This window comes from Canis lupus, chromosome 21 (assembly GCF_048164855.1).
Source record: "Canis lupus baileyi chromosome 21, mCanLup2.hap1, whole genome shotgun sequence".
In the NCBI taxonomy this organism is placed as follows: domain Eukaryota; kingdom Metazoa; phylum Chordata; class Mammalia; order Carnivora; family Canidae; genus Canis; species Canis lupus.
Genome location: NC_132858.1, coordinates 11,540,247 through 11,566,587, shown reverse-complemented (window position 1 = coordinate 11,566,587; position 26,341 = coordinate 11,540,247). Strand labels below are relative to the sequence as shown.

The 26,341-nt window shown below is 52.1% G+C and overlaps 1 protein-coding gene and 1 long non-coding RNA gene across 10 annotated transcripts in view; one reads left to right on the top strand and one right to left on the bottom strand.

Moving 5' to 3' along the window:
- CD82 (CD82 molecule) overlaps nt 1-15,025 on the bottom strand; it is a 52,415-nt gene extending 37,390 nt beyond the window's left edge. The window contains exons 1-2 of one of the 9 annotated variants that reach the window (XR_012013792.1): nt 14,682-15,025; nt 2,211-2,294 (exon numbers count right to left, since the gene is read on the bottom strand). The gene's annotated coding sequence lies outside the window, so the exon portion shown is untranslated. Of the gene's footprint in view, nt 1-2,193; nt 2,295-3,337; nt 3,391-6,439; nt 6,477-11,718; nt 11,760-13,805; nt 13,940-14,681 lie in introns of those variants that run through there. The other 8 variants (XR_012013793.1, XR_012013794.1, XM_072790520.1 and 5 more) reach the window with 8 other exon arrangements.
- On the top strand, nt 6,619-7,569 carry LOC140612662 (uncharacterized). Its single transcript, XR_012013796.1, has 2 exons — nt 6,619-6,757; nt 7,052-7,569. It is a non-coding gene; the product is annotated as an uncharacterized lncRNA (long non-coding RNA).
- Nucleotides 15,026-26,341: the final 11,316 nt, after the last annotated feature.

Below are 26,341 nucleotides of genomic sequence, written 5' to 3'. Positions count from 1 at the left end.
GAGGGTAGACTGAGGTGGGGGGTGTGGTTGGGCAGGGGGAGAGAGGCAAGAGAGGGCAGAGACCCAGAGGTAAGGAAAGAGAGACAGAGAATGAGTGGGTGGGAGTGGGTGGGGGGAGAAAGAGACAGACCCTGGGCGAAGGGAGCCCCCTGCGCAGCCACATCTCCAACCCACAGACCTCAGGCCCTCTGGGGTCTGTGCAGGAAGCCCCCGGAGAAACCTCAGGCAAAACCCACCCAGGAAGGCAGGCCGCCCGGGTAGCCAGCCCAGCTCCGCCTCCCCCCTGCTCACCCCTCACCATCTGTGGCCAAGAGCCCGCCTCCCTGTGGCCTCCCTGAGAGGCTCACACCCTGCGTTCTTGCCCACAGTGTCCCCCAGCAGCCATCAACAACGGCCCATCCCCTCCCCTGCACATTCTCCTCAGCTTTGGCCTCCCCCCCATTCTGGGAGTGCCAGGCAGAGCTAGGGACATAACCTGCCCCCCTGAGACTCCCCTTCCCCAGCAGGCTGGGCCTGTATCACGGGAAGGGGTTCTGGAGCCACTCACAGACCCCTCAGATGCCGAAGCAGCTGGACTTGACCTCAGCCCACAGTGGCTCAGCCCCAGTCCTGATCAGCCAGGTCCCAAACAGCCCCATGGAGTTCCCTAACCTGAGCCCTCAGAGCCCTGGGGGGCTGAGAGGGTGAGGAGAACAAAGGGACAGAGCCCAACTCGCTCTACCCTGTACTCATGGCCCTTCCCGAAACTTTAGTTTCCATCTCTGCGAACAGGGCAGGCCCTGTGCCCGCAGCACCCCAATCTCCGGGGGCGGGAACCCAGGACCCTTCACCCTGGAGACCTAGGCTCTGCTACTTCCACCTCCTCTCAACCTGCTTCCCACTCCCAGTTGCAGGGGACATGCCTCTGCAAGGCAAAATTCAGCCAAGACTGTGAGCAGGGCTGAGAGGTGGGGATCGGGGGTGGGTGGAAAGGCCATGAGTCCCAGCAGTGGGCCTCGGCACGCCCCCTGCCCTCTCTGGGAGATGATGGCCAGTTCATTCCCATCTTACAGGGAGGTGGAGGGTCTGAGGAATAAAAATGGTAGAGCACCACAAAGGGAAGCGTGTGATTATTATCACTGCAAGAAGGTTCTGGGCCATAGGGTACTAGGAGGAGGGGTGGACAGACATGGAAAGGGAAGGTGTTTGACACTACAGGAAAGGGTCTGTGTCCTCAGAGGGCCCCAGGGGCCAAGCATTCCAAGAGTTCTCAACATGGGGACCTGTAGTGACACCACCACCACCCTCAGGCCCAGCCCCTCAGACATGCTGCTCCCCGCCAGACGACCGACCCAGCACACCAGGACCAGAGCCAAGAACTCAACACCCTGGTGAGCCCCCGGGGTGACCAGAGGGAGAGGGAACTGTTTGCATGGCATTAGGAAGACAGACGTACAAATGAACCCTGGCAGGCTAGAGAGGCTCCTGGGAGGCTGCACTCAGGGCTTCAGGTCACCTGCATTCCCACCCCGACCCTGCCAGGAAGCCTCCAGTGTGATCCTGAGAACACAGAAGGTAGGAGTATCTCGCTTCTACAGGTCGGGAAACTGAGGCTCAGGGGGGTCCTGTGCCCGGGGTCACAACTTGGACCTAGCAGAGCCTGATTAAACATATCTGTTTGCAGCTGATTCTGTCCCTCTCCCCAATCTGTCCCCCTTTATCAGCCTCGCACACCCTCTAGGCTAGAGGAGATACAGCTCAGGCCTCAGACCAAGGCCCAACCAGACACCTGCTCTAGGGTGTTAGGTGGGCGGAGGCGGAATGAAGCCTGAGCCGATTGCAGGGGAGGGAGGGATAGGCATTTCCTGAGCGCCTCGAACCCACCAGACATCAGTGGTAGGTGTTTTGCACACTTTATCACATGCAAGCCTCACAAGCGGTCAGGGAGGAAAAGTAGCTTTCTTATTTTTAGGAGACGGAAGCCAGAGGTTCAGAGACGATAGGGGGACTTGCTCGAGGTCACAAAGTATGAGAGCCATGAGTCTGAGGTCGACCCTGAAGGTGAGGTCAGCCATCCCCGGTCCACACAGACTCAGCACCCTGAGCCCTGCCAGTCAGGTGGACCGGGGGGGGGGGGGGGTGGGGGGTGGGGCGGGCTCAGACCCACAGCAGCCGCAGCCCTGCCCTCATGGCCTGGGTGGGGAATGAACTAACCCGGTTAACTAGCTCACCCGCTGGACAGACCCGAGACAGCTGAGTCCGCTTGGCCAGCACACCACAGCTGGCCCCAGGGAAGAAGGTGGTCAGAACCGGGCCTGGAAAAATGAGGAAGACTCAAGTCAGGGGACAGAGGAGGGGGTGAGGGTGTTCAGACAGAGCTGTGAGGTCCAGGCACCCCAGGCTGGGAGTCTGGAAAATTCTACAGGAGTACAGGGGGGCAGGGCAGGCACATTCTTCCCCACCGCCCCCCCGCCCCGCCACCAGGGGCTGATGTAGGAGGGCAGCTGGTCTGGACCCCACCTCCTTGGGCATTAGGGGCTCACCATCAGGGACCCCAAATGCCCAGGCAGGAGTCAGTACCAGGGATGGCCTGAGCCACCCTGTCTTCCCTTCACAGGTTCCTGACCCAGCACGAGGATCCCAGTCCAGTCCTTTCCTGGAGCCCCTCGCAACCAAAACCCACCAGCCCAACTAAAGAGCCCTGGGATCTCCAGTGCGGAGGCTGAGAACAGAGAGGAGGCCAGAGTTCTCCCTCCTTGCTGAGGAGGCAGCTCGGGGTGATGGGCCAGGCTCAGGAAGGGGAGCAAAGGCAATAGGGGTTCACCCCCTTAGCTGTGGGATCCTGGGCATGTCACCCACAGCCTGTCATTATCTGTAAAATGGGCTCAGAAATAATACCCTTGCTGCCTATTTTATGAGGTGTGGGGAGGCCCGCGGGAATAGGTACGTGAGAAAGTGTCCACGGCTAAAAGCTATAAAGCATAAGGTATCATTAGCAGAAATGAGAACCCTGACACCCCAAGGAAGGGAGTGACCTTCCCAAGGTCACACAGCCGAGATGGTAGCTGAGCACCGTTTGGACAGGGTCTCCTGCCGGCTAAGCCAGGGCCCTCCCACAGCAAGTGCTCCCTCAGGCTGACCCTCTTTTTTATTTTTTATTTAATTTTTTTCCGGCTGACCCTCTTAGTGGGTAGTGGGTAGAGCATGGGTTTCCTCCCCATCCTCCAAGTCCCAGCTCCTTTGGTCCAGGATCCACTGCCACTCTAGACCAGGGAGTTGGGGAATGGAAGGCCAGCTCTGCACCTTCAGTTGTGGCCCTGGGCGAGCTGCTACAGCCCTGGGACCTCCATTTCCTCACCTGTAAAATGGGCCTGGAGGGAGGGGGACTGACACCATGGCAGCAAGGAGGGCAGGGCCTGGCACGGATGAGATGCCCCACAGATGAGGGTTCTCCCACTTCCTCTGCTGTACCTGCCAGGTGGCAGCCACGGCTTAGGCACATTTCGGAGGCTTCCCAGAAAAATGCCCAGAACAATAACTGGGAACATGAACTGACTGGAGAACACTGGATCTTAGAGGGTCACCTTACTGAACGACTTGTGGGCGGGGTGGGGGGTGGAAGGGTGTGAGTGGGAATAAGAAGTAGAGCAAGACCCTGGCTCAGAGACAGTGTGGGGGAAGCTGCCTTCCCAGCCCCCTCACTGGACCTGCATGAGGGAAGCCCAGAGTGTGTGACACAGTTCGGGGGGTGGTGGTGGTGGGTGGGTGGGTATTGAGGGGAAGAAGGGAGGAGGTGACAAGGGTGGGGTTCCTGTATCAGTACCCCTGACAGCTTTCAGGGCTGCCTTGGACATATTAGCTTGCCTGTCAGAGCTTCAGTTTTCCTTTCTGTAAAATGGGGATGGTGATAAACATCTTATCCTCTTGTACATAAATAATATAACAGCACATACTGGAAAAGGTGATGAGGTGGAGGCAGGCGGAAGGTGAGTTTAGGCCTCATGCAAGCCTTTACTCAACAGGACAGGGTTCCTACTGTCAGCAGCACCAGGAGCTGAGATTCACCACACAGCCTCCCCTGCCCCCATTCCACTACTGCATTGGTTCTCAAATCATCGTTCCCAGATCAGCAGCAACAGCATCTCCTAGAAACCTGTTAGCAATGCATGTTCCCGGGCTGCACCCCAGACCAATGGAATCAGAAACTCTGGGGGTATGATCTGTGCTTTAACAAACTCTCCGGGAGACTCTGACACCTCCAGGATCCACCTCCTGCTCCAGAGAAACTTCCTCCCACGGACTCATCTCCCCATTCCCTGGCTCCCAGAAGGCTGTTGGGAAGGAGTCACCATGGAGAAAGGTCATTAAATAGTAAAGAGATCCTATAATTAGTTAATGACACCACAGGCTCCTGGAAGGGAGACAGAAGGAGGGTCAAAAGTCCTCGTTGAAGAGGAAAAGCAGCCCATTTGTCTGACTCTCTCTTTCTGTCTCTTACACACACACACACACACACACACACACACAAGCACCTAGCACCAAGGGACACAATGCCCTCTTTCTCTCTGGTGGGGCTGGAGCTAAGTTTGGGGGTACATTCTGGTGGGTATTGGGGAAAAGGTTTTGTCTTGAGAACTGGTCCTCAGACCATGAGTTTATTTATATATTTTTTAATTTATTCATGAGGGACACACAGAGAGAGGCAGAGACACAGGCAGAGAGAGAAGCAGGCTCCACGCAGGGAGCCCGATGCAGGACTCGATCCCAGGACCAGTGTGGATCATGACCTGAGCCGAAGGCAGATGCTCAACCACTGAGCCACCCAGGTGCCCCCGGACCATGAGTTTAAAAGCCACTTCCAGGAATTCACTCCATGGAGAGTATTAGATTTGAGCACAAGATATACGTATGGACGAGGTGGTCACTATAGTGATGTGGAAGCTAATGAAAAATTCAAAATGGCCTAAATGTGCGCCAGTAGGAGAATGCTAAACTGGGTCACGGTAGATCCACATAGTGTGACACTATGGATCTGGGAAACACACTGTGGAAGAATACTGAATATCACAGAACAATCCTCCTTCCGCAGTGTTAACCTCCCTCTACAGTGTTAACCTAGAGCAGGAAGTGGTTCATATGGTATAATCCCAACCGTGTGTGTGTGTGTGTGTGTGTGTGTGTGCACGCGCGCCCATTTGGTTCAGATAGACAATGGTTTTTAAACAGTTGACAGAAATACCTCTTTCCTACATCAGAACCACTGGCCTGGGGTGGCCTCTGCTACAAGAGGGGCTTGCTCTCCCCACAGAGCGTCACATTCCACAGGGACATCATCTCAATGAGCATGATCAGGACCATGAGTGGAAGCTACCGGAGGTTGAATTTGCTCAGATTCTATACCATATTTTTTTTAAGAGTCAGATCTGGGCAGAGAGGAAAGATAGTGAGTTCTCCAAGCCTTTAGGTATGGGAGCAAAGGCTGGATGCTGTCCAACAGACTCGATAGGTAGTGACACTAACTACAATCCCGTCGGGGTAAACACAAGCCCCTGAGTTCCACGCTAGGCCAAGAACACTCAGGTCAAAGCTGGGCTCAGACAGTCCCATCCAGGATGGAGCACCCTGAAGCCTAAGGCCCTCCTGACCCCCGGAGCTGTGGGCAGCCCTGGAAATCTCCTTCACCCCGGATCAGAGTCCTCTGTCTCTGGTGGCAGGAGCAGCCTTCACATCATTCTCTGGGGTTCCCTGAGGATGCACACTGCGTGTGTGCGTGGGGGGGGGGGGGGCACTGCTCAGCATCTGCCCAGACCCATTGCCTCATTGAATCCTCCCCCAGGCGAGCCATGGGGCGGGTTATCACCAACCACCCCAAAGTCCACGAGGAAGGAAACCAAGGTTGTGAGCCGTTGAGACACTCACCCAAAGGCGAGCCGAGGCAGGAGGAGGAGCTGGCCCGTACGTAGTTGCAGCTTGCCCCCTAGGGACTTCTGAGAGGCACCATTTGGGTAGTGTGCTCTACAGCCTCCTGGCCCACGGGGAGCTCGTGCTCCACCCCGCCAGGAGCGGGGCTCGGGGGGCCTTGACCAAGGCCTCCGAATGTCCAGTGCAGCCAGACCCACGCGCCCTCCTAACCCCCGACTCCTCTGCTGTGGGCTCACCCGAGGTCAGCGAGGGGGGTTGTCTCTGTGACCCACAGGGACCCAAGGTCTAGCCACCCACTCACGTCCGCGGGGCCCCAGACAAACCAATCGTCCCCCCGCCCTCCGCCCTCCGCCCTCCAGCTAAAGCTTCTATTTCCTCTACACACCCGGGTCGTCTTACAGGGCAACAACATCCTAATAAACCATCTCCTAAAACAGCGAGCGCGAGAGTGACTCTTCCAACTGTAGTAGGATTATTCATGGTGTATCGGGATTATTAGCAACGACAAATTAACATGTATTGAGCGCTTCCTGCATACCTGGCATCGTTCAAAGCGCCTTATAGTAGTCACCAGGGGAACATATATTCCCCTCTCCACTTGTTTCCCTACGGAGGGACCTCCACCGGGGGGGGGGCACCTCGGGTCTCGCTCCGCCCCCTCCCTTCACCTCCCGGACCCCAACGGAGGCTTCTGTGATTGGCTCGCCAGGAGACGCACCGCGCATGCTCCGCAGGGCCCCCCTCCCCCAGAGCCCGGCTGCCTGCAGGCTGCGTTCCATCTGCGCCGCCCTGAGCTGCTGCCACCTGCGCCTGCAGGGAGGCCGGCCCCTGCCCTGCGCCGCCTGCGACCGGACAGGTAACTCTGCCAGTTCGAGGGCAGACGGTCAGCAAGCCCTGTGGGCCCCGGCTCTGAAGCCACGTTCCCCGGCCAGCCTGCTCCGTGTTGACGCTGCCTGTCGGAGCTCCAGCTGTCTGTGGTCTGTTTCCATTGGGTTCCGAATTCAGAAGAGGGAGCTCTAAAATCTCACCGTGTGTTAGGGACCTTTAATCCTCACAGCACCGCCCTGAATTGGATATATTATTATTATTATTATTATTATTATTATTATTATTATTATTATTATTACTATTATTATTATTATTATTACAGCACCGCCCTGAATTGGATATCATCATCATCATCATCATCATCTCTATTTTACACACGAGGAAATTAAGCCCTCTGGTGTCCAGGACTGTTGGAAAGCTTTCTAAACAGGCAGCGCTCAGGGTGCATGGCCCCCAGGATGGAAGTTGGAGGACACCTCCAAGCATATCTGCCTCTTGTCTCCCAGGCTCTGAGGCCAGCGGGCATAGCCACTCCCTCCACAGACACTCCTTCAGTCTTGCGGCTTGGCAAATTGATACTCACTTCAAACCAATCCTGGCCCCTTTTGGGGAAACAAACAAACAAACAAAAAAAAACCAAAACGATTTATTAACAACAAAAATCTGAATGTGATTCCAAGTTCAAATAATACATTTCTGTTTAAATATGTATAGTAGTTGCTCGATAGCTCTGTTGTGTGTGTTCCTTCTTTCTTGAGCATAAGAATATGAAATCATTGCAGAAGATTCAGAAAATTGGGAAAAATAAAAAAAAAATAAAAGTCTGTAATCTGATCTGTATAATCCCATTGTTGTGTAATTAAATGTACTTATTCATCTACTTTTCAGCCTTGAGTGCAGTCGTGGGGTGGGGGCAGCTCTGCCATTCTGTGTCTGCAGTGACCCCATGGCAGCACCAGGACCTGCCCACCTACAGTGGCTGTCTGTCTCCACGCAGGAGAATGGGCTAGGCACCCAGAGTCCTTCTGAATAAAGCTCTGCGACTACCCACCGTGACATCACATGCGCCTCACTTACAAAAGCTAATTGCAGCAAATGCAAGATAATAGTTAATAGTTTTGCAGCCAGAGAAAGGCTGTAACTTGGCCAAGGTCACATGGCAAGTAAAGGACGGGCTGGGGTTTCCTGATCCTCACACTCAGGCTATTCACCAAGCTTTCATACCCTCAGAGATTTAAATCCTGCTTCCTGGGGATCCCTGGGTGGCGCAGCGGTTTGGCGCCTGCCTTTGGCCCAGGGCGCGATCCTGGAGACCCGGGATCGAATCCTATGTCGGGCTCCCGGTGCATGGAGCCTGCTTCTCCCTCTGCCTGTGTCTCTGCCTCTCTCTCTCTCTCCCTCTCTCTGTGACTATCATAAAAAAAAAGAAAAAAAATTTAAATCCTGCTTCCTATTAATAATAGCACTACCAAAGCCAGCTGATATATATAATATTATATTACATATATTATATATACTATATACTATATAATATATTACTATATTATATATATTATGATATATTATATTACTATATTATATATATTAGCACTTACTATGTGCCAGGCACCTATCATGAGTACTTCACATATATTAATTCATATCATTCTCAACAACCCCATGAGGTAAATACTATTATGATTTCCATTTTAGATCCTGAAATGAGGCGCTAAGACACTTGCCACAGGTCTCACCCAGCAGGTAAGCTGCAGAGGCAGGAATCATCCTCAGGCAGTTTGGTTTGTGACATTGCTTATGGTTCTTTCCCAATTTGGGCCAACCCCAGCTGGACTCCCAGGCTGGCTTCTGGAGCACTTACTGCCCAAAGAATAAGAAAATCAACCTAGAGAGTCACATCCCTAGACGAAGTCACTGTACAACTTCACAGCAGAGCCAGGACTGAACCCAGGCTTCCTAACACAAAGACTCCAGCACTGTGTCCACGCGCCTGCATCAGCTCTATAAGCCAAGGTCCAGAAACAACTTCTGTCCCAGATCACCCCTCAATACAAGAAAGAAAGTCAGGCACAGCGTCCAAAGGAGAGTCAGAAGCCCCCACTGTGGGGAGAGAAGCCAGAGGGGAGAGTGAGTTACATACCTGGTGGCCTGCAAAGAGACTGTCAGGGCTGGGCCTCCCAGAGGGCAGTAGCACCTTCCACAAATAACTGCTGACCAAGTCAGGGTTCACTAAGGGTCAAAGCAGCCCCTTCACTAGGCTGGAACCAGAGGAAGTCAGGCTGTTCCCCTCTCAGGAGGGGAAAGGCCAGGCCTCACAACGGAAGCTGAAGCCCTACCCCAAGCAGTCCCAGACCAGCCAAACCATGCTCGCCTCCCTGGACCCAGGTTCCAGGAGCAGGATGGGCAGACTTGAAGGACAAGGCACAGGCATCCAGACCCTGCTTCCCAGCTCCACTTTTGCCAAGGAGTCACCAAGGATCTGGCACCGAGCTGGGCCACCCCGAGGAGAATCACTTACTTATTCATTCAACCATCATTTCCTGAGGAGCCCGCTGTGTGCCAGGCCTTGTGCCAGGAGTCAAGGAAACAAGGATGGACAAGGCAGTCCCTGCCTGGGAGGGTTCACGGAGACACTCCATATGCCACAAAACAGCAACGGAAGAAGAGGAAAGGACTCAGTGTAGACAAGCCCAGAGGAGGGAGGAGGGAAAGGAAGGGTTCAGAGAAATCTGCCATCCACATTCAGACCTACTCACCCTCAGAAAGCCTGGGGTCACACGGAGGAGGCACCTGCTCTGTGTCATTTTACTCTCCCACCACCCTAGGAGGTTGTTCCCATCTTCCAATTTACAAATTCAGAAACTGAGGCTCAGAAAGGGTCACAGTCACAAAGCTCAGAAGGGGCAGCGTCCAGATGCTAGCTCGAGTCCAAAGCTCGGAAGGGGCAGTGTCCAGATGCCAGCTCGAGTCCACAGCTTTTTGCCATCAGGCCCTGACACCTCCCTAATCTACAGACAGGCAGAGGTAGGTGACGTTGCTCCAGGTAGGGTAAGTGAAGGTAAGGGGGTGGGCGCGATTATTGCATGTGTGAGCGGAGTCACCCAGTTCACCCTGAGTGTGTGTGTGCATATGTGTGTGCATGTGCTCACACGTGCCCTACTTTGCCAACAACAGATCCCAGGCCACATAACTTCCTAAAAGCCAAGTAACTTACAGGCATGTGCACAACAGAGAAGGGAAGCCCAGAGAGAAGGAACATATCAGGGGTTACATAGCCTGGAAACGGCAGAGTTGGAACTAACCCCGAGAACCAGAATACAGGCCTCTTCTCTTTCAGCTGCTTCTCCATGTCAGCACACAGTGAATCAGCTGCTGACAGGAAAACCAAAGTGTAGGGGGATCCCCAGGGGTGAGTCAGGAACCAGCCAGCCCCCAGACACCAACTGGGCCTGCTACAGAGGTCCTGAGCCTGTGGTTGGCTCCTGACAGGCAGCTTCAGGAGGACATATGGGGAGGAGGGAAGCGACACATACCACACTGCTCCTTGTGTTTACCTCTGGGCTTCCCTCCTGGCTCCTCAGATCCAGGCTTAGAGGAGGGGAAGCCGGTGGGCAGGGCAGTTCCTGCTGAGATTAAACAGACCCCCCAAGCCCTGGCCCCATCCTGTCCCACAGAGGGGACCAGGCTCTTCCCTCCCCCACCCCCACCTCTCACTGAGCCAACTTCTGACTGTTTGATGCTCTTGATTAAATCATAACCGCCCCCTTGGAGCTTCCCATGGGGTGGAAGAAGTGACTATAATGGTTTGGATCAAGGGGTCAAGGCCAAGCCAAAACCAGGGGGTGCCAGCTGGCCCCAGATACTCCAAACCCAGAAGAATGCACAGGGCTTGGATCTGCTCAGCCTTGGGCCCGGAGGGGTAAGCGAAGGTAAGGGGGAGGGGGTGGGCGCAATTATTACACGTGTGAGAGGAGTCACCCAGTTCACCCTGGGTGCGTGTGTGCATCATCTTCAGGTGGCACAGGACTGGGTCCCCAGGGTGGGGAGGAATGAGAAGGAGGAGGAGCTTCCAGGCAGTGGCCCAAAGTCTGAAGATTCAAGAGAAGGGGCTGCCCCACATTGTTGAAATTTCAGAAGAGCCAACCAAAATTCACTCCCCACATATGGGAAATTTCCGTCCCCACCAGCTAGCTTTCACCGCAGCCCTCCCTGGGCTATATAGCCAGGAGGTGGAGTGGCACAGGCACTGCTCCCCGTCCACCCTGCTCTCAAACCCACCAACTGACTGGTGCAAGCTCCCACCACTTGGCCTGGATGCTCCCCCCCTTCATGGGTAAGCACAGGGCCTCCTTGGGCGGCTCCTTCCCTATCACTCCATAGCATGCATCACCCTCCCCAGCACCTCTGAGCCCCTGCTATGCACCAGGGTTGAGGCTGGATGGGGGAATAGGAAGAAAAACAGGTCATATGTGGGGGTCCTCTCTCTGCTCTCTACATTGCCCTGGCTCTCGTCCCACCACTCTGATGCTGCCTCTTCCTTCACTCCCAGCAGCAGACATCCCCACAGGCCTGCAGCCCCCTCCTTCCCCATCACCATAGCTACGGGATCATTCTCCCTTGACCGCTGGGCCCCTCACCCCAGCACATCTAGCAGGCTGCTTTCCTAAAGTGCCCCTCTGATTATGTCACTCCCTAGCTCAAAAACCTTCAGTGGCTCTCACTGTCTACGCATCAGATCCAAACATCTCCCCTTGGCATTGAAGGCCTTCCATGAGTTGATCCAACCTACCATCCCCCCTTCACAGCCCTGCGCCATCCCAGTCCTTTGGGTGGACGGGATCAGCCTAGCAGTTGCTTAAAAATTCCCTGAACGCCTTGACCCTGTGCTTTTGCCTAGGTATTTTCCTCTGCCCAAAGCTTTCACTGGAGCTGAGGAAACCTTCCCAATTCTTAAGACACTTCTGCCCACCCCACCCCACCCCCAGATTTTACCTCATCCATGCAAGTTCCCTGTAATCCTTTTTTCCCTTTGTCTCCTATCAGAGTCCCTGGTATCCCTTCCCAGAAGGTCAGCAACTGAAGATGGGGGCAGTGTGTCATCCTTCGTCATTCATCATGTGGGCTGGAGGGGTGTGGGGAAGACTTCCCAGTATTGGCTTAGTAAGTACTGTCTGAAATGCACATCTCCTCCTCCCCCCACGGGCCTCACACCTACTGACCCTCTTCCTCCCCACAACACCACACTCTAATCTTACACTGTTTACATGCTTAGACAGGGGAGTCTGTGGCCCCAAGCTGATCCAAGCCCAACCAGGACTTGGGAGCCCAGGCAGAAACTCTTGCTCCTGTCACCAGGACTAGGAAGCCCCTCCCCCTCTCCCTACCCTGGTTTCTCTAGGGTCTCACTGCTTTTAAGCATCCTCCCCTCCCAGAGGCACATACACTATCTCCTCCATATAGTGCAGCTTGCAGTCCCATACTACTTTCTAGCTGGTTGCATCTCCCCAGGGCATTCAGGGAGCTGACATGCAGCACCCCCAGTCTTTCTTCTTCAGTGCCCCGCCTTGATTGAACAGGTAACAGGCGCCCACACTGACCCTCACCTTCACCTCAAGCCAAGTGTTCAGTGGAATAGCTGGGTCCCAGACACCAGAGCAGTACAGACTCATGAAATCTCATCTGGCCCCAAGCCCTGGGTGTGTGTTATCTTCCCCAGCAGGAGCCTGGTGGGGGTGGGGGAGCCCTCTCACTGTCAGCAACTCAAAATGAGGGCAGAGCCCAGATCTGGCTAGATCACCTCTGTATCTCCTTGCACTATCTAATATAGTAGGTGCTCAGTAAACATTTTTGGGTTTACTTCACTGGATGACCGCCAGCCTCAAGCACTATTACAGAAAACTCACCCACTCTTTGGTCTAGATGACACACTCCCCAAACCCGAAATGGACAAAGTGATGCAGGTGGCAGGTGGGAATTTCTGGTCAGGAGGGGCTGCAGCCAGCCTCTGGCCCTCCAAAAACAGGCTCATTCCCAGGCAGGAAGCCAGCCCATCACCTGCCCATCTGCATCAGAGCAGCTGTCATATAGTGCAGGCTCACTGGGTGTCTGGGACCTTGCTAAACACCGTATATGAATTATTCTGTTTAATCCTCGCTACTGCCCTTGGGTACTATCAGGACTCCCATTTTACAGATGAGGAAACTGAAGCTTGGAGGAAGTGGAATCCTACTCGGTCTGGTACCAGAGCCTACGATCTTGCCTGCGGAACTAGGCTGCCCAGCTTACTATGGCCCTGGCACAGGGCACCCATTACCACCAGGAACAGAAAATTCCAACCCAATGAACTAACCAACCCCGAGCATGCAGCAAGAGCCCTGGGCCCTGGGCTTGACTCTGGGCCCAGAGTTTGGTGGGGTTTTCCCTGCTTTCCCCAAAACCCAACCCACCTCCCATAAGAACTTGTCCCCTGGTTTCCAACCAGGGCCTACCAGGCCAGCTCACCTGGAAATGCCCCAGGAAGGGGACAAAAGCCCCGCTGAGGCTGGGAGTCTTTAGTCTTAGGGGGATCTCAGTATTGGGAGGAAGGGGAAACTGACATTTCCCTGCTTTAGGCTGCTTCCCCAGGGCTTGTGGTTCAAGCCCCAACTGAGGAAGTGGTGTGAGCTTTAAAGTACTCCGCTTAAGGATCCAGGAGAGTTCAGTTGGCTCAGTGCCACTCGGCAGGGAGAGCCAGGCAGCGCGTGTGAATACCTGTGGCTCTCACCTGCCAGCCCTCGCCTTCCGGGGTTTTTGTGGGAAAGGGCAACCAGAGCACGTAGTTCTCCAGGCTCAGCCTCCCCGGTTTATGGAACCTGAGAAGTCAGCAGGGCGGGGAGGGCCGGGCCCGGGGCCGCCCAGCTGGTAGACGACGGAGCCGAACTGGGGGATCAGAACTCGGGGACTTGGGCTCCTGTTCGCCCACCAGCTGCTCCGTGGCCCTGTCGCTCGCTCCGAGAAAGCTGCCCGAGCCGTGCCCGGCAGGGGTGACGAAAACTGGCTTCGCTGCAGTCCGTCCGTCCGGCCTCCCCCCTGCCGCTCACCTGCTGGCTGCGCTGGGTGCTCGGCGCCGCAGGCCCGCCGTCGCCCGCTCGCCCCGTCCGCGTCGGACTGCGCGGCCCCGGGCTCAGTGCTCGCCAGTCCCACGGGCGGCCGTCGGGGATCGCAGCGGCCGGGCCGGGCCCCGCCCCTCCGGAGGACACGCCCCGGCCCGGCCCGGCCCCGCCCCCGCCCGCGGGAGTGCGCGGCCGGGGCCCGACCTGGCTCCGCCCACCAGGCCTCCCGCGGAGAGGCTCGCCGGCCCCGCCCCCGGCCCCGCCCCGGCCCCGCCCCCCGGCCCGCCCTGGCCCCGCCTCCTGGGCTCGGTCCTCCGCGCCCCTCCCGCCCCCCGGCCCTGCGGGGCCGCAGCCTGGCTCCCCGCCCGCCCGGGCCGCGCTCCAGCCCCGGCTGCGAGGGGAGCCCCACTCACTGCTCGGCCCAACAGTCCCGCCCCTTCTGGGCCCCCCTCGTCCGCCCCAGCGCCCCCCACCCCCCCGCCGCCCCGCCGGGGTCGCGTTCTCCCCCGGCCTACCCCGCCCGCCCCAGGCGCGCCCTTCCCCGCCCCAGCGCCTCCCTAATCCTGCTCTGCCCGGCCAACCCCCACCCGGGGCGGGCGGCCTCCGGCCCCCAAGCTGGCATTCCTGGGCGGGTGTATCCGGGTGCGACCGGGCGGCGTGGGAGCGGTTTGCGTTCCAGCTCCCGGCCTTTATCAGCAGGCGGCCTGGGCCCAGGCAGTTTTTGAAAATACTAACAACTACCACTGACTGGGCCCTCGCCAGCGGCCGGGCTCTATGCCAAGCCATGTTAAAAGGACTGGCCCTTAAATTCGCACGACTCTACGCCATGGGACTCCTGTTGCGCCCATTTTTTGGATGAACTACCTGAGACTCAGAGAAGGGGAGTCACGGCCTCTTGAGTCCCAGGCTAGCGGGGAGCAGGATCCGGCCCCAAGTCCAGAATCACAAGCTCCTCGCTGCCCCCGCTTGCCTGGACTGGCCCCTGGAGAAGTGGCCCTGGCCAGCCAGCTGTTGGGGCTGTACTCAGCAGGCTGCCCGAGGTGGGAAAGGACGCGTGGGTTGATGAGGCAGGTAGCAGGAGGAGCTGCTGGCCTGAGCCCCAGAAGCTGGTTTTCTCTCTTAAGAAGTGAGTCAGAATTAAGATGGGCTGCAAAGATCTCCAGAGGGCTGGGCTGTGGTGCCAGGACCTGCATCCCAGCCCTCCGCACTCCCAGACCCCAGGCAGGAACCAGCCTCAGGCAGCTTTCCTCCTTAAGACCAGGACCATTCACCTTGCAGCTGACAAAGCTCTTTAACTCCCATTATCTCATTGGCATCTCACAAAGGACGCCATTGTGGGGAGGGTATGATTATGCCCATTTTGCCTGGGTGGAGTAGGGTGGGGAGCTGGATCCCAGCCCAGCATGGTGGTTCCCAAAGCATGGTCTTTGGATCTACAACAGCAGCAGCAGCATCTGGGAACTTGTTAGGACTATGTGTTTTGGAACCCCATTCTAGACGGACTGAGTGGGAAACTCTGGGGCAAGAGCCTAGCAATTTGTTTTTAACAAGGCCTCTAGGTGATTCCAAATCACAAGCAAGTTTGAGAACCACTGTTGGGCATAATGGTGAAGAAGTTAGAGTGGTCTGAGAATCACGAAAACTGGGTAGCATCCTGGGAGCCTGGTGACCCAAGGCAAGGTACTGAACTTCTCTGGGAAAAGCCTGTACTTGGGGAATAAGAATACCCGTCATGACAGTGGCTGTTGAGGATTAAACATGGTAGCGTTCATGAAATGTTTGCCCACTCTTGCACACTGTGCATGCTCAATACACATTCTCTTTCCAGTAAAAAGTCTTCCTTATAGAATCTTCACACCAAGTTAGGGGAGTGAGTCTGGGGGATCTTTAAGCCTAGCAGTGTCCACACTGTTGTCTTTCCCATAAAGGGACCCCATCTTTCCGGCAAGGGGCCAGAGCTTAGCAAGCTCCTGAATGATGCTGGTCCAGGGACCACTTTCAGGACCAGTGTGCTACTCTTGGACTGGGTTCCTAGGCAACCCATGCAAAATGGGCATAGAATACCCTCCTCTTCTACCCTATCCCATGTCCCTTCCCTCAAGCTGAGGGTATATGATGGTGATTGGCACTTGGCAAAACAGCTGGATCACATCAGTCCCTCCCTTCCCCTCCAGGCAGACTTTCACTCACAAGAGTCCCATCTGCTACCCCTTCTGGTCTGTCACTCCACGTCAGAGATAGTGGCAGCTGTGGCAACACGGAGGGGCCATCCGCAGGCAGATTTTAGAATCTCTGCCATACTCTCCTACCACCCTCTGCAGTTCCTCCATGGTGCCACAGCTGCCACTATCTCTAGAGGAGCTCAGGGTCTAATGGTCCTGTTCCACAGAACTCCCCTAACATGTTAATATAAGATTGGGCCCCACATACCTTACATTTCAACATTTACTAGACTATAAAATAAAATGTTTATCCTCCTACCTTGAGAAATATTCTTTAAAATGACCAAGAGGGCCATGCTCAAATTTAGAATTCTCGGACTCCTTAGAATTCTGTGCAGGAACGAGGCAGTGTGGGGTGAGTTAGCCCTGACCCCTCCACTCTCAGCCCATCCACTCAGATTCTTTTCCCAGCCCCATGTCTGTCCTGTGCATACAAGTGGCCTAGGACTTAGGACCTCAGCCCACGTGCCCAAGCTCTGTCCACACTTCTTACCCACAGCTACCACCCAGTCACCCCTCTACGGGTGCTTCTGTCCTCTCAGAAGGACGGATCTGAACCATATTGGAACCACTTAGGCAGAGATGTGTAGGGTTTTGGATATCTGAAGCACAACTGTGGAAGGCAGTGGGGTGTAAGTTCTGAGTGGACACAGGTGGCCCTCTTGCCTGGGCCTATGAATGGCCCTGCTGCTTGTCCCTGTCTCCCCAGCACCTAGCACACTGCCTGGTACATATTGGAAGTTTAAGTCATTGAGGAGAGGGCTGTCTGAATTATTTACTAAGATATCAAATTAGCTTGGTCTCCCAGCAGCGGACAGGCTTTGTCATGATTTGCCTTGGCCATTTGCTTCTAGCGAGAGACAACTTACTCCTTTTGGGGAATTCCTCGGTCCATTCCAGAAGTGATGCCAAGAGTTTGGGAGGTGGGAAAAGGAGCAAGAAGAACTACCCTAGAAAGACTTGAGAGAAGTTATCAAATGGCCAACTTGGAGGTAGGGGAGATGGTGATATGGCAAGACCTTAAAAGGCTTGGGGTGCCTGGGTGGCTCAGTCAGTTAGGTGTCCAACTCTTAATTTTGGCTCAGATCATGATCTTGTGGTCATGAGATCAAGCCCCGCAATGGGCTCCATGCTGAGCATGGAGTCTGTTTGAATTCTCTCTCTCCCTCTGCCCTCCCTTCCTCCCCTGCTTGTGCTCTGTCTCTAAAAAAAAAAAAAAAAAAAAAAAAGAGTATGGCTTTGCAGGTCCCAGCCTCTGAGATGATTCCCCCATCCCAAAGGTGGCACAGGAGCTGCAAAGCAGGAGACCTGAAGGTCCTTGTAGTCAAGAAAGTTGGTATCAGAGTCTTGTTGGTACCCAGGTACCCAGGCCTAGGTAAGGCTCCAAGACTTTTACACAACTCTGGGAGGAAGGAAGGAGGGAAGAATGGTGTCTGTTTCCTATTGCTCTGTAACAAACCACCCAATCATTTATATGGCTCCTAGATCTGCAATTTGGGGCAGGTTCATTGGGGAAGGCTTATCTCTGTTCTCTGCAATGTCAGCTGGTTCATTTGGAGGTGGAGGATCCTTTACAGATTGGGGCTCTCACATGGCTAGCAAGTTGGTGCTAGGTGCTAGCTGGGAACTCAGCTAGAACTGTGGACCAAAACCTCAGTTCCTCTCCATGAGGTCTCTCTGCAGGCTGCTGTGGCTTCCTCACTGCAAGATAGCTGGGTTTCTTTCTTCTTCTTTTTATTTTTTTAACATTTTATTTATTTATTTATTTATTTATTTATTCATTCATTCATGAGGGGCACACAGAGAGAGGCACAGACATGGGCAGAGGGAGAAGCAGGCTCCCTGAAGGGAGCCCGATGAGGGCCTCCATCCCAGGACCCTGGGGTCATAACCTGAGCCAAAGGCAGATGCTCAACCACTGAGCCACCCAGGTGTCCCCAGGCAGCTGGGTTTAAAGAGCAAACAGAGAACAAGGTAGGAGCACATGGGATTTTCTGACCTAGCATCCGAAGCCATGTAGCCTCACTTCCTCTATATGTTATTAGTGGGAGCATTCACAAAGGCCCATCCTCTTCAAGGAGAGGAGACATAATCTCCTTCTCTTGATGAGGGGGTAGCAAAGTTCTAGAAGAGACTGCAGAAGAGAAAATACTGTCACAGCCATCTTTGGAAAATACAATCTGCACCAAGTGGGTCCTCAGAATAAGGGGAGAGTTTCCTCTGGTGGAACTGAATGTCTGAATGAAGCCGATTTAAAGAAAAAGGTGTATAATGTCTCTTGCATAACTCCTTGCACACAGATGACTCAGAAGTCCGAGGGACAATGAGTCTTGTGTGCTTGGGTTATGTAGGATCTTCCTTCCTCGGAGAGTCCTCAGAATAGAGGTTAGAGGTAAGACCCCTTTCCTCTTCATCTAGACTGTCTCTTTAAAATGGTACATTTAAATCCCATTCATTTGATCCTCTTAACAATGACTTCTGTGAGCTATAGGCTATCTCTTATGATGCCGGTTTCTAAGATGTGGAAATAGAGACCCTGAGAAGGCAAGTAACTTGCCCAAGGACATACAACTAGTCAGCGATGGAAGAAAGAGAAGTGACAGTTTGTCACCAACCCAGTTTGCTGTTGCAGAAACTGAGCCCCAGGGGAGAAGCTCAGATTGGGCAGGACCCAGGTACTCACATTCGGAGCACCCAACCCTGAGCCTGTGTGCAGTCTATCCCTGAAGACTCACAATGAGTTGAAGGGACCCAGCTTCCAGCCTAAGAAGCAGAAAGGATGCTGGTCCCCAGACTGCTGGGCTGTATGGTCCTTTCCTGGCACAAGTCTTGCCCCAAACTCTGTCCTCACTCAGAGAGCAGTTAATAGTAGTTTCTCAAACCAGAGTGCATTTGACTGCACTCAGCAGGGCCCCTGACCTTTACTGGCTTCTCCAAAGGACTCCTCTGGGAGGATCTGAACTCTAAGCTCAAATTTAACTCTAAATTTAACTCTAAGCTCCTTAGAGCTGGTTTGTAGCTGGGGGAGCCTGACCCACAGCTCGTCTTCCCACCTGAGAGCCTGACCCACAGCTCGTCTCAGTCATTTTGTGAAAAGCATTTAGACCCCTGTTCCGATCCCCTCTCCCACCAGCCCCCTGCTACAACTCGAGGTCTGAGGGTTAATGCCACCCAGTCCTGGCCTCAGGGGGGCTTTTGGCACAGTGGGGAGGCTGGCGTGTGAAGGGGAGCACGCTGCAGGCTTACAATGCCAATGGCAAGAGGACAACAGTCATGGCAGCCTTCATTTTTCAGGTAAGCTCTTACCATGGGCCATTAGAAAAATATAGCCACTAAAAAAATGGCTTTGACTATATTTAACTTACTTGATGACCAGCATTTGTGAAGCACTTCACATATTATAAAGCTTTGGTTTTTTTAAACTATTTGAGATGATTCAGTGATGTGTCCCCATCCACAATTCCCTGGATGCCTGGTTTTGTTTTGTTTTGTTTCCCTTTTCAGGCATCAGCTCAACCCTGTGGCAGGGGTTGGGCACCCACAAAGAGTCATGGGCTCACACCCTAACATATGTTAGTTTATTTATTTATTATTGAGATGTATACTATTTTACTGGCCATTTTATGTGTTTTGAACCACACACAGAAACAAAATTTAAAAACATGAGACAAAAATTATGTAAAATAGGGGCACCTGGGTGGCTCAGCAGGTTAAGCGTCTGCCTTCAGCTCAGGGCATGATCCTAGGGGCCTAGGATTGAGTCCCACAATAGGCTCCCTGCTCAGCAAGAAGCCTGATTCTCTCTCTCCCTCTGCCCCTCACCCTGCTCATTCTCTCTCTCTCTCTCTCAAATAAATAAATAAATAAGGGGTGCCTGGGTGGCTCAATGGTTTAGCATCTGCCTTCGGCTCAGATCGTGATCCCGGGGTCCTGGGATCAAGTCCTGCATTGGGCTCCCCAGAGGGAGTCTGCTTCTCCCTTTATGTCTCTGTCTCTCTATGTGTCTCTCGTGAAAAATAGATAAAATCTTGAAAAAAAGAAAAAAAGAAGAAAATCTTTAAAAAATTATTTAACATATTAACTACATACAAAAATAAAAATAAAGTTAACCTAAACCTATCTCACTATTTTTTTCCTTAAACGTCAGTAGCTCACATTGTAGTCCATCTACGGTGGCCTCCATACCCACTCATGCCCAAGTAAGAGTTGCTGGGGGCAGAAAACAGAGAATGCTCCTCAGGGCAACCCTCCTTCAGTGTCTCCAGATTCTTAAAAGTCCCTAAGGAGGACAGGGAGATGCTGCAGAAAGGGGCACAGGGATGGGAACTGCCATTTTACACCTGCCAATGAGTAGAGTTGCACAAAACCAGAGTGGGATCCCTCTCTGAATCAGGCTGAGGTCAAAGAGAACACTCCTGAGGCCCAAGAAGCCAGTGGGGTACACATCCTCCCCATCGTACAGTTGAGAACAGCGAGGCTCGGAGCGATGAGTTGAAAAAGCTTTGAATTTGTCACCAGCATTTCAACATTGGGAAATTTCTCATAACATTTAGATTTGGGGCTTCTGTTGGAAAATAGGAAAATCCACACACCCTTCTGACAGGGCAACTGCTGGCGGGGCCTGAGTGTGGCTGCCCCTTTCACTTATTCTATATACATACCCTCGAGCGGACCGCAGTCCCCGCCACTCCCCATTGCCCACCCAAGCTGCTTCTCTTGTTTCTGTGAGCTGCCTGCCCTCCATCGGCAGCTGGGTTTGCAATCCTGGGCTGGACAGATACTGGTTGGACTGGTGTTCACACGGAGAGCTTTCTGAGTAGCAGCAGCAGTGCAGAGACCTTGGAGGGAGACCAGGACACCCCATTCTGTTTTCCCTTTCTCTCCACCACCTCCCGATGAAAGCCGCAGGGTTAGCACAGCAACTCCCCCCTCCCCCCGCCTTGAGAGATGGTTTAGGCTCCAGTCCTGCTCTGCTAACTCCTGAACCCTGAGACCCGAGGCACGCCCCTTCACATCTCTGGGTCTGTGTCCTCACCTGCAAGGTGCACACACAACATTGGCTACCCTAGCTCTGTACCATGGACTTGCTAGTTGTCCCCAAGTCATTTCTGTCACCAACAGAAGTGGCAACAAAAACAAACAAAACCTCTTTGCACCCTTCCCTCCAAAATGAGCATCTATTGCCCTCTGGTGTCCACACCACTCAGTGCGGCCAATCCAGAGAAGCAGAAGAGAGACCAGGAGAGGAAAGGTTGGGGGGCAGGGGATTGGAAGGGGGGGTGTCCCCACCTGCTTCCTACCTGCTCCTGGCTTCCATGCAGGCAGGCCCCCAGGAGCAGAGTGGGGCCCTGGCATGAGGGCCAGGCTAGGGTAGACATGAAATTAGGTCTCCTCAGTAGATCCAGCTGCAGACGCCTCACTTGTCCCACAAAAGGAAATGGGGTGTGGGGTTTAAGAGCTGATGGTTGCTGGCCTACGGTCCCCCTGGTGTCTGGAGGCCTCAAGGACCAGTGACTCTAGTGGTGACAAAATAATATTAACTACAGTTGGCACTAGAAGCCCAAGAAGAGGAATCTAGTTGTCAATGTAGAAAACTTTACTAAAAGGTACTTGCAAAACCCCCTAATTTGTTGAGCGAGGGGGTTGGAGTTGGCTGGAGAGTCAGACTCATCTCTACTGCAGAGCCGGCCTCATAAGACAACTGTCACTGTTGTCATGCTCTATCCGATGCCCCCCAGGGCTCTAGGAAGTCAACTTTGCCACCCCGGGGGAAGCACCACTCCACCAGGAGGTTACCCCAGTCACACCAGTAAAGCATGGGAGACACTGGCAGGGCCTGTTCCCTCCAAAGCTGAGCCTTGCATGGGGGCATCCGTAAGGAGGAGCTGGCTGCATGGAGGCTGGTGGTGATGGGGGTGTTCTGTGCCCACCTTGGGAGGTAGAGCTTGTCGGGTGAGAATTTTCTCAAATGTAGAAAGACTATTCCAAAGACACAGGGCAGCTAGGAGAGTAGCCCCCCACAGCTCCAGCTGATGGAAGGCATTCATTGCCTCATCTCATCCACACACCGCCCCTCTGAGGTGGGAACATGGTCACCTCCATTTCGTGGAGAAGAAAGCTAAGGCTCTGAGTGTTTAAATTAATTTGAGTAAGATCCCACGGCTGGCAAGCGGCAAAGCTGGCCAGGGACTGCCGGACTCAAAACTTGATAAATATGCCAAAGCACCTCCCTTAAAGTGCCTTCTTTTTCAGGATCCACATCCCATTGACTGAGAATGAACCAAGGAGTCTAGAATGAGGGCCTAGAAGGAACTTCAAAGGTCATCTATCTTCTCTAGTGTCCCCCTCCTCTCTTAACCCTGTATTAGTCAGCTTTTGTGAGGTTATGCTCTAGTAACAAAGAACCCTGAACACCTCATTGACTTATAATAGCAAAGGTTTGTTTCTCACGTATGTGAGTGACTGCTGAAGACTTCTGTGGGTCAGGTGGTCCCTGCTCCTTGTGTCTTTGTCATTCCTAGGTTCAAGATGAAACAATCAGCCCCTATATGGGATATGCTCTTCTCATGGAAGAGGGAAACAGAGCCATGGCCAAGCCCCAGGATGGATCCCAGAACTTCTGCTCAGATGTAGCGTGTGTCCCTTCTGCCCACATTCCTCTGGTTAAAGCAAGTCACACAGCAGAGCTCCATATCACCTCCTGCAGGTGATCCCCAAAACTGACTGTGCTTTAGCCACTGCAATGTTGGAAATATAGAAAAAACCTGGTTCAGTGCTTTCCAGAGGGAGCTTTATGGTCCTGATCACCTTTATGTCATTGCGGATGTGCCTGGAGTCCACTCTGGTGGCTCAGTGGGGAGGGGCTTTGGGGCCACCACCCTCTTCCCCTGGTGACCCTGCTCTACGCTGTTTTGTAGATAACAGAATAAGAATTCTTCTGAAGAGGGACACCTGGGTGGTTCAGTGGTTTAGCACCTGCCTTCAGCCCAGAGTGTGATCCTGGAGACCCGGGATCGAGTCCCTCATCGGGCTCCCTGCATGGAGCCTGCTTCGCCCTCTGCCTATGTCTCTGCCTCTATCTCTCTCTGTGTCTATCATGAATAAATAAATAAAATATTTTTTTAAAAAAAGAATTCTTCTGAAGAGAGGGCAACACACACACACACACACACACACTCACTTGAAAAAATGTTTACCCCAAATTTATTCTCTAATGAGCAAATAGCCTGCTCTGTGAGTCTGCAGGACAGTGGCATAAGGACATTTATGCTGTGGGTGGATCCAGTGAGAAGACTGGTGTGAGTCCCAATTGCATCTCTGCAGTTCTTCACGGGCATCCACAGCCAGTGTCTACACCGTCTAAGCAGCCATGAGCCACCATGATCATCGTCCCCACATTATTAAGTATAAATGTCTTCTTCGTGGAAGGAAAAGCCTGTGCAGAGACAGAGGGAGCCAAGAGACCTAGAAAATCTAATCTACTTATAAGAAAGTCTGGTAGTGAAGGAGACAAGAGGATGGAACCATTCTTTTGGCCACACACTTGCCTCCACCTAATGGATATACTATTTTTTTCATATATTAAGAACATAAAAGACGATTATAAACGTGTGGTTGGTTCTGGAATGCATTACCACATTTCCTGAGTATGACATGGTGTTTCTGAAAAAGCTTGAGAAATCGTTTGGGTGGTGGACACACAACTTTCATCCACCGAGGAACCCCTGGGCATCAGGTTGGCACCGCATGTGCCCTGTGGACAAACAGACCAGCTAATGGATCCGTGAGGGGTTGAACAATTAGGCAATTGGTGTTTTAGCTGCTTTAGGTTATACAGAAACCCTTAGTAGATTATCATGTATGTTCACATCACATTTGGGGAGTTGGTGAGGAATTTTGGATGGGTAAGGAATGCATTATTTTTTCCCATTTAGAGCAAAAAGAATGTAGTACCTCACTAGACAAAATTTACTATCTAACGCTTCAGGCATGGGTTAGATTTTTACACTCTACATACATCTCTGCATAAAATTATAGACCTGGTCCTAGTGATAATGATTATTTTGAGTACTTCCCTTGTCCTGGGCAGTGTGCCAAGCCTTTAACATGTAATTTATTTGATACTTGAAACAGGCTTATAGGTGAGATGTGTTTATTGTGATTCATGGTGGGTGACACCAGAGGAAAGTGAAGAGAGAGGTTTAGTCATTATCCCAAGGTCACAATTCCTGGCTTGGGTAGACAGGCACTTGTTTTTAACATTGTCCTTATAATGAACATATACAGTTTCATATTCATAGCCGTGTGTCCTAAATTTTGCCATAAATAGAGTAAAAGAAAACTGAAGCAGAAGGAATACCTCCTAACTCATTCTATGAGGCCAGCATTCCCCTAATACCAAAACCAGACAAAGACATTACAGGAAAGGAAAACTGCAGATCACATAGATGGATGGAAGAGAATAGAGAGCCCAGGATTAAACCCATGTGTGTATGGCCAATTAATTTATAACAAAGGAGCCAAGAATATACAGTGGGGGAGGGTCAGTCTCTTCAATCAATGGTCCTGGGAAAATTGGACAGCCATATGCAAAAGAAAGAATCTGTCTTACACCATACACAAAAGTCAACTTAAAATAGATTGAAGGCTTGAAAGTAAGACGTGAAACCAGAAAACTCAGGAGAAAGCATATGTAGCGTGCTCCTTGACATTAGTCTTAGCGATGATTTTTTTAATCTGACACCAAAAGCAAAGGCAACAAAAGCAAAAATAAATGAGACCACATCAAACTAAAGAATAAGCTTCTGCACAGCAAAGGAGACCAGTCAACAAAATAAGGCAATCTGATGAATGGGAGAAAATAATTGCAAATCACATATCTGGTAAGGGACTAATACTCAAAATATATAGAGAATTCGTGCAACTAAGTAGCAAAAAAAAATATTAGCAATCCAATTTATTTTTCTTTTGCTCCTGTTTTTAAACTTAAATTCACTTAATTAACATAAAGTTGATTATTAGTTTCGAGTAGAGGTCAGGGGTTCATCAATCATATATAACCCCAGTGCTCATTATAAAATGTGCCCTCCTTAATGTCCATCACCCTGGGATGGACATAATCGCATCCCCCTAACCCCCTCCCCTTCAGCAACCCTGTTTGTTTCCTATGATTCAGAGTCTCTCATAGTTTGTGTCACTCTCTCATTTTGTCCTGTTTTATATTTCCCTTCCTCCCACTATGATCCTGTTTTGTTTCTTAAATTCTACATATGAGTGAAATCATACGATTGACTTATTTCACTTCGCATAATACCCTCCAGTTCCACCCTCGTCTCTGTAAATGGTAAATATTCATCCTTTCTGAAGACTGAGTAATATTCTGTTGTATATATAAACCGTAACTTCTTTATCCATTCATCCATCAAGGGACATCTCGGTTCTTTCCACAGTCTGGCTATTGTGGACATTGCTGCTGTAAACATTGGGGTGCAGGTGCCCCTTTGGATCACTACCCTTGTATCTTTGGGATAAATCCCTAGTAGTGCAATTGCTGGGTCATAGGTTAGCTCCATTTTTAGCTTTTTGAGGAACCTCCATACTGTTTTCCGCAGCAGCTGCATCAGTTTGCATTTCCACCAACAGTATATGAGTGTACCTCTTTCTCCACATCCTCTCCAACATCTGTCATTTCCTGACTTGTTAATTTTAGCCATTCTGACTGGTGTGAGATGGTATCTCATTGTGGTTTTGATTTCTATTTCCCTGATGCTGAGTGATGTTGAGCATTTTTTTCATGTGTCCGTTGGCCATTTGTATGTCTTCTTTGGAGAAATGTCTGTTTGAATCTTCTGCCCATTTCTTGGTTGGATTATTTGTTCTTTGGGTGTTGAGTCTGATAAGTTCTTTAAAGATTTTGGATACCAGCCCTTTATCTGATAAGACATTCATCCATATTTTCTCCCATTCTGTCAGTTGTCTTTTGGTGTTGTCAACTGTTTCCTTTGTTGTGCAAAAGCTTTTTATCTTGATGAAGTCCCAATAATTCACTTTTGCCTTTGTTTCCCTTGCCTTTGGAGATATGTCTAGCAAGAAGTTGCTGTGGCTGAGGTCACGGAGGTTGCTGCCTGTGTCCTCCTCTAGGATTTTGATGGATTCTGGTCTCACGTTTAGGTCTTAGGTCTTTCATCCATTTTGAATCTATTTTTGTGTATGGTGTAGGAAAATGGTCCAGTTTCCTTCTTCTGCATGTGGCTGTTCAGTTTTCCTAATGCCATTTGTTGAAGAGACTGTCCTTTTGCCATC